We start from the raw sequence: 7,648 nt of genomic DNA, 5'->3' as shown, positions 1-7,648 counted from the left end.
GGTCATTTTTTGAAGGTTTAGTGATTTTCGACTCAAGTTGAAAGTGCTTGTTAGATCTAAGATTGCCAAACGAGTCAAAATCCTAAGGTTGTAAAATTTTGAAGTTTTGAAATTGCCTAAGTGCTCACACGCACGCTTGATGTGTGAACCGTACGATTGACCACACATTTGAGGATAATCGTACGGATGACCCTGATCAAACTTGTCCTAAGACAATTGAGTCACACGCACGTGTGATTTAGGTGAGATGCGCATTTGATGGTGGATCGTGTGATCAACCGCACGGTTGATCACGAGAGTATAAATAGGGTGGATGAGCTCAGCAGCTCACACTTATGCACCCAACTCGTTTTCTCTCTCTAAATTCGATCATCACCGATTAAGCATTCCTTTGCAATGAACGTTAAGCATACTTAGACGAATCCAGCGCCACCTATTAGGTATGATTTCATCGAGTTTAGTTACCTTAATTTGTTGTTTTAATGAGTCAAAACCCTAAGGGTTATTAACTCGAATTTCATGAAATTGAAGGTTGTTTTGATGTGTATCTGAAATTGTTTTGTGTTTAACGGAACCTTATGATGCTATCGTGATGTAAATCGGTCCGTAAAATACACAATTATGTGATTTTGATGATTTGAAAAAGGCATTTAATACGGGTTTCATCAGACATGCACGAGTGACGTCACTCGCACGCGTGAGACATGACTCGCACGAGTCAGTACACGGTTGATGATCAATCGTGTGGACCTTTGAGCGCACTCATTTGTCTTGAATTTATTGATCACTCGTTTGCAAGAGCTGACACATGTGATTACACACACGAGTCACCATACGGTTGATTCACTCGCTTATGTTTTAATGCATCAGCCGTATACCCTGTCTGAAACCATATTACTACTCAAACGTGTCAACAGTGACACGAGTGACTATATCACTCGCACGGTTGATCTCTCAGCCGCACGTGTGACACTGTCACTCGCACATTTCATTCTGTTTAACATATTTATGACACGTTGATGCTAATGCTTTAATGCTTTATGTTGATTGATTTATATATCTAACATCTCTGTTAACATTTCAGTTTCTGTTTAGATATCATCAGATGGCAGAACAACAAGTAAACGTTCCGGTTGTTAACATTGAAGAACAAGGGGAGCAACAAGTTAATCCACAAGCTAATCCTCAAGCTAATATTATCAATCCACCTGCTCAACAAGAGATTCCATTAGAAATGGGTAAACTGAATAATCAAGTCGCTCTTTATGATACTACTCTTGAAAGAGGTTCTCACTTTAAGGAGATTATCGAATTTCTTAAGAGATCAACTATACACACTGCTATTTCTACTGAATGCACTGCATACTACAGTCATTAGAGAGAGTTCTAGAGAAATGCTGTGTTGGATGTTGATGAAGATAAGCTTGTTAGTAAGATTCAAGGACATGATATTACTATTTCTAAGGATGTGATTAGAAGGATTTTGGGTTTCAATGAAGAAAATTGTTCCCATATGACTATCAGTAGAGAATGAATCCATGGTTGTTTCAGAAGATGTGCTTATTCTGGTTACCTTATTGGAAAATCTGAGCTGGTGAAGACATGTCTGCCACCACAGTTTAGATATCTTGCTCATGTGATTATGCATTGTTTGAGTGGACGCAAATCTGGTTTGATAAGCTGAACGAGAAAGTGCAGAGTATGTTTGTGCACTTGTTCTCAAGGCTCCATACAATTTTTCGGGTTTTGTTTTCTACTATTTAAAGGCAAACCACTTCAGTTCTTCCCAGTGATATCTGATATACGCCCATTTTCTACAATTGATCATTAATGATGCTGCACCTGATCTACCTAAGCTTGAAGAGGATATTATCCACCTGAAGCCGATGAATCCGATTACTTTCCGCAGAATGGAAGAGACAAGGAATGAGGATTTAAAGCCTGACTTTAATAGACAGCTCATTTGTCATCTTATCAAGGAGAACTATCAATGCCCAGTAGGTAATGCATGGAGAAATGAGGATTCAGACTCTGACTACGAAGTTTCTGATAAAGAAGGTAAGGGTGATAATCAACGAGCTACTGGTGAAGCTCAAGGAGGAGGTAATGTTGATGATGAGATTATCAAGGGTGATGATGAAGCAACTGAGGAGGATATCAGTTTGATTCAAAGGAAGAGGAAAGGAAAAGATCCTATGATCGCAGAGCAACTGAAAAAGAAGGAGAAAAGAACGAAGTATTCTTATGATTCACCTCAGAGATCATCACAGGGAGGTTCAAAACAACAGGCTCAGAGGAAACCATCCGGGTTTATGAAGGATGCAAGAGCTGCTGTTACCTCACCAAAACCTGCCACAACAACCCCTCAGGTCACGTTAGATGAATATAAGACTCAGCAAAATCTGTTGATGTCTTTGGTCACGAAAATAACCAATTTGGAAAATCAAGCTACTGAGGAGAAGAAGATCAGTAATGCTAAGATTGAATCGTTGGTAGAAGAGAACAAGAGGTTATCTGATAGGTTGGACTGACAGAAGAGTAGAACGGATAAGTTGAAGAAGAAGTTTTTGGCGATTAAGAGTGCGAACAAGGAGAAGATGAAGAAGTTGAATGAAAAGATTGAACTGCTTACCTCTGGTAAAACAAAGTTGATTAAGGAGAGAGAAGAAGAGTATTCTTCTGATTTGGGTGAAGGTGATGAAAGAGACGATGAAGAAGATGCTGGAACTGGAGGACCCTCTTTTGATATACCGTTAGTGATACCTATTTGAAGTTTTAATGAATACGGTGAGGTCTTTACTGCTGAATATTATATGAATTATTCAAATGTTTTTAATGATGCAGAAAAGGGGGACGTTCCACCAAGTGAGTTTCCTTTGGAACAGCTTGCTGCTCTAGCATATGACAGCGAAAACGATACGGAGAATGAAGAGTCAGTTGAAGCTGAAAATAAGGCTCCACAAGAAGAGTCATTGTCAAGTATCCCTCCCGAATCAATCCAAAATATCAACTTAAGTTATTTTGATAATTTGTTTGCTGATGAGAAGAGTGAAGATTCTGTTGGTAAAGATAGTTTGAAAGAGGATGTGATTATCGAGTCCGAGGACGAATTTGTGATAGAATCTGATGATGATGATGATGATGAAGAAGAAGAAGAAGAAGAAGAAGAAGAAGAAGAAGAAGAAGAAGAAGAAGAAGAAGAAGAAGAAGAAGAAGAAGAAGAAGAAGAAGTTGAGATTGTTATGCCTTCGCTTGAACCATACTCGCATCCGTCACTCAACACCTTAAGTGACTTCTTCAATCTGAGCTGTGAGGAGAAAAGAAAGAACTTAATTGAGTTAGAAAAGGCGAGGAAGGTATACAAAGAACAAGTGAAAGAAGTGGATGTTTTGTTAGAAAGGAACAAGAAGATCCGACATGAGAAACTGCTCGTTGAGAAAGAAAGAAAAGAAACTGAATTGAAAGATAAGAAACTCCGAGCTGAACAAGCTAAAGCCGAGACATGGAATGAGATTAATGAATGGTTCAAACGTGATAGGGTTAAAGTGAATAGAAACGTTAAGGAAGATGAAGATCGCCAGAGTTGGTGGAGACAGAACGTTGTTAACCCTGATCAAGTAGATAAGCCAGTGCTCGAGCCGTAGTTTGTCAGTTTCTATGAGAAAGGTAAAAGAACCAAGAAGTACTCCAAGGGTAAAATTTTGAGTTGGGGCTATTTCAAGGAGATTAAGTGTTTTACGATCAAGAGGGAAGGAGGAGTTGATTATATGGCACGTCCCAGTCACTTCAAAACTATACCGTACTTCGAGATCATGCAACTTGCTAAGCTGAAGATGTTGAACGCTGAAGATTGTGACCTTTCCAGGTTGTTTCAGAGAAAAATCAGGTATGAGTATAAGACAGGGAAATGGGACATCTTTAAGTCAACGGCCGCTAGGTTTTCCATACACCCGACAAACAAAAATTCTAAGGGAGGACCTATCCGTGTTGTTAAGTTCCATCCAGCTAAGTATATGAAACAATCACCCTTGATGCCATTACCCAAGGATATCTGTAAGAACTTCAGATGGTGGTTCTATGATGAATTGTCAGAAGAAGCAGCGATCTTGACTGCAATTGAGAAGGATGATGGAAGCATACAGTTTGAAAATGAGAGGATTCTAGATCCTATGTGGCTGAGGAACTTGTCGAGATTTGATGTGCAGACTCTTCATCGCCATCACATTACATTCAGAGACGATCGAAAGGAAGAAGCTATGAGATATCAACGTGTGATCGATGTCCTCTATGCATACCTCAACAGAGAAAGTGATGCTCAAAGTTCAAACCAAGTTCAAGCCCGCTGATGTGTGTCGAATACTGTGATGCTAGTTAGTAATTTTGTTTGTTTTTGTTTTTGATGATGATGTATTTTTGAGAGAGAGAGAATCTGGATATGTAACTGATATTAGACTGATGTTACTTTTGAACTTATGTGTATTTCACGAACGTTTACTTTATTGTAATTGATGTTCTAGGTCCTAGGGGGAGTTGTTGATACATGTTCTGTAAGTCCCTAGACATCTTGCCTACGCTTGTGATTAGTACTTCAGTTTATGGGATACCGTGATCGCTCGCTATTATTCTATCTGTGTTTGTATGTGATTACAGGTACTGCAGGAACGCGATACGGATGTTTGACTATGTTAGACTTAGTCAGACGTACGAGTGAAGCATCACTCGTACGGCTGATAGGCTCATACGCACGGTTGATGCTGAGTTAAGTCATAATTATAACCTGAATGAGAAGACACGAGTGAGTGATCACTCGTACGGCTGATGAAGCCAACTCGTACGTGTGATGGATGACTCGTACGGGTGAGTCAACAGCAGGGGTATATAAAATCTTATGTTCTTCATTTTAGGTTAAGCCTCTCTCACACACAATCACTCAGATCTGGTTCACCTGATCCGATTCTCTCTCAACCCAAATCACTCCTGGTAGTGAATAATAGCTCTAGGCATTAACCTAATCATAATCCTTGTTGTGGTTTGACTAATTTAATCCCAAAAAGTTACCCATATTCACTTTGATTGGTTTGATTCACTAATTCCGCCTTTGTGTGAATTAAACCTATTGATCTCGAAGTTCCTAGTCATGTTTCATTAATAAAATATGAAATAAAGGAATTATGCTTATTTAAACTTCCGTAATCATGATGTTTGACGTGTTGATTTTAATTTATTACCATGGGTTAATTGTTCTTTGTCCTGGATTATTCGATATGTCCATACGGTTTTGTCCATAATAGTCCATCAGTCATAAATATAAAGTGCGAGAGTCTTCGTCAAATTATCCTTATATCCGAAGTCAAATATTCCAACTAATTGGGGATTTGAATTGTAAAAAGGTCTTAATACTTTGTTTAATGAATACACCAGGTTATCGACTGCTTGTAATCCAAGATTTTACTATTTTGTTAACAATTACACCAATTACCCTTGAATGTAATCCACCCCTATTTTAATGAGTCCATTAACTGTTAATCCATCCCCGTGTCCGGTAAAATGAACGTTAATTCGTATTTATAGATATCCCGCCCACCGTACCCGATTAAGTGTATGTGGTTATATATAGATACATCAAATTGTAATTTTTAGATTAAATTAACAAGGTATCATTTAGTTAATATAAAGCCCATTAATAGCCCATAGTCTAATTTCCACAAGTGTCGTTCTTTTGTCCAAACCCCAATTATGGTACAAAAGCCCAATTACCCCGTCTTTAATATTTAGCCCAACATCACGATTATTTCGGCTTAAATAAGCATAATAATAACTTAGCTACGAGACATTAATTTAAAAAGGTTGAACATAACTTACAATGATTAATAATAGCGTAGCGTTACAAGGACAGAATTTCAACTTACACACTTACAACATTCGCTAACATAACCTTATTATTATTAATCTTAAATTAAAATTAAAATTATAATATATATATATATATATATATATATATATATATATATATATATATATATATATATATATATATATATATATATATATATATATATCGTGAGAGAGAGATTGATGAAAAAGGAGTAATATTTTCGGCCAAAACACGCGAAATTTATATGACCTGACCCAACTTTTTGGCTCATGCGATCGCATGAGATTTATTCTTCCTGGCCATGCGATCGCATGGCCAGCTGGATCAGGCCACATTCTCTTGTTTTCTAGTTTGCCGACGGTTTTAATATATAATATAATATAATATAATATATATATATATATATATATATATATATATATATATATATATATATATATATATATAATTTTAAGAATTAATTATATATTTTATTATATTCATGTGCATAGTTGACTTGTAATTTTTAGTCCGTTGCGTCGCGCGTTGAGAGTTGACTCTGGTCCCGGTTTCGGATTTTCGAACGTCCTTTCGTACTATTTAATATCTTGTACTTTGCTTTTTGCGGCTTGTACTCTTGTAACTTTTAGACGTTTCTCATCAATAATTTGAACCACTTGGATTGTACTTTGTACTTTTTAGCTTTTTGGTTATTTGCGTCTTCAATTCGTCAAATCTGTCTTTTGTCTTCACCTTTTATTATTTAAACGAATATCACTTGTAAATAGAACAATTGCAACTAAAATCTTGTCTTTCTTGAGGGATAATGCTATGAAATATATGTTCGTTTTTAGCATTATCAGCAAACTGCTCATTCTTAATCATATAAATCGACCATAAATCATGCGTCGTCGCTTTGTCGTACCCATTCACTCTTGCACAAAACGTGCACCCCAAAAACCTTTGAATCAACCTTGCATCCTTATCGCGAATGTCTGACCCCTTCGATTCACTTGACACAAACGGATTTCTACCTAAGTTGATACCAATATTACTGCGCATTAAAGAATTCCGCACCATAAAACTTAGTCTCTCCCAAATACTGCCTTAAAATGAAATCATCCATGTCGGGGTATAAATTCAACGCTTGACAAAGATCCATCCTACTCATTTCCCGTTCCACTCCTCCTAACAAAAAATGTAAGAAACATCCATAGCCGCACGACGAGGATTAAAAGTTAACGTGGAAAAGAATTCCCACACCAACTCATCAAAGATAATATCCGTACACATAAAAGCCTGCTCCCATGCGCGAATAAAATGATTACCCGGTTGTTTAGCGCATGTCAGCACATTTTGGAAATGAGTCCTTAAATGTCTTCTCGCTTGTTCTAGCGGGGCCTAGTCCAAATACCAAGTACCAGTGATTGGACGCCTTCTAATCCACTCTAATCTGTCAGAATACTCTTCATTATCTCTTAATGCCTGCAACCAATTTTTAGGATTTGTTTGAATTTCTAAGAGCCTTTTTTCCTCCCTTTGAGCAGCTGTCATTCTTTGCCTCTGTAATAACAAACACCAAACAAACAAAACGCAAATGCAAACATGGCCATTAGCATTAATGATTAGTTCCTGTTCAGATTCAAACAATCCACATTTAAAGCATAAGTCAACCGTGGTCAACAAATTGCTACAAGCATTAAATTATTCATGCCCAACGTTAACACCACAAACTAACAACCATAACAAATCATCTTTCTGAATACTCTAACAATTATCATTCATTAGTAGCAT

This window comes from Rutidosis leptorrhynchoides, chromosome 2 (genome assembly GCF_046630445.1).
Source record: "Rutidosis leptorrhynchoides isolate AG116_Rl617_1_P2 chromosome 2, CSIRO_AGI_Rlap_v1, whole genome shotgun sequence".
Lineage (NCBI taxonomy): Eukaryota > Viridiplantae > Streptophyta > Magnoliopsida > Asterales > Asteraceae > Rutidosis > Rutidosis leptorrhynchoides.
The sequence above is the reverse complement of the archived record's forward strand: the minus strand, read 5'-3'. Positions refer to the sequence as shown.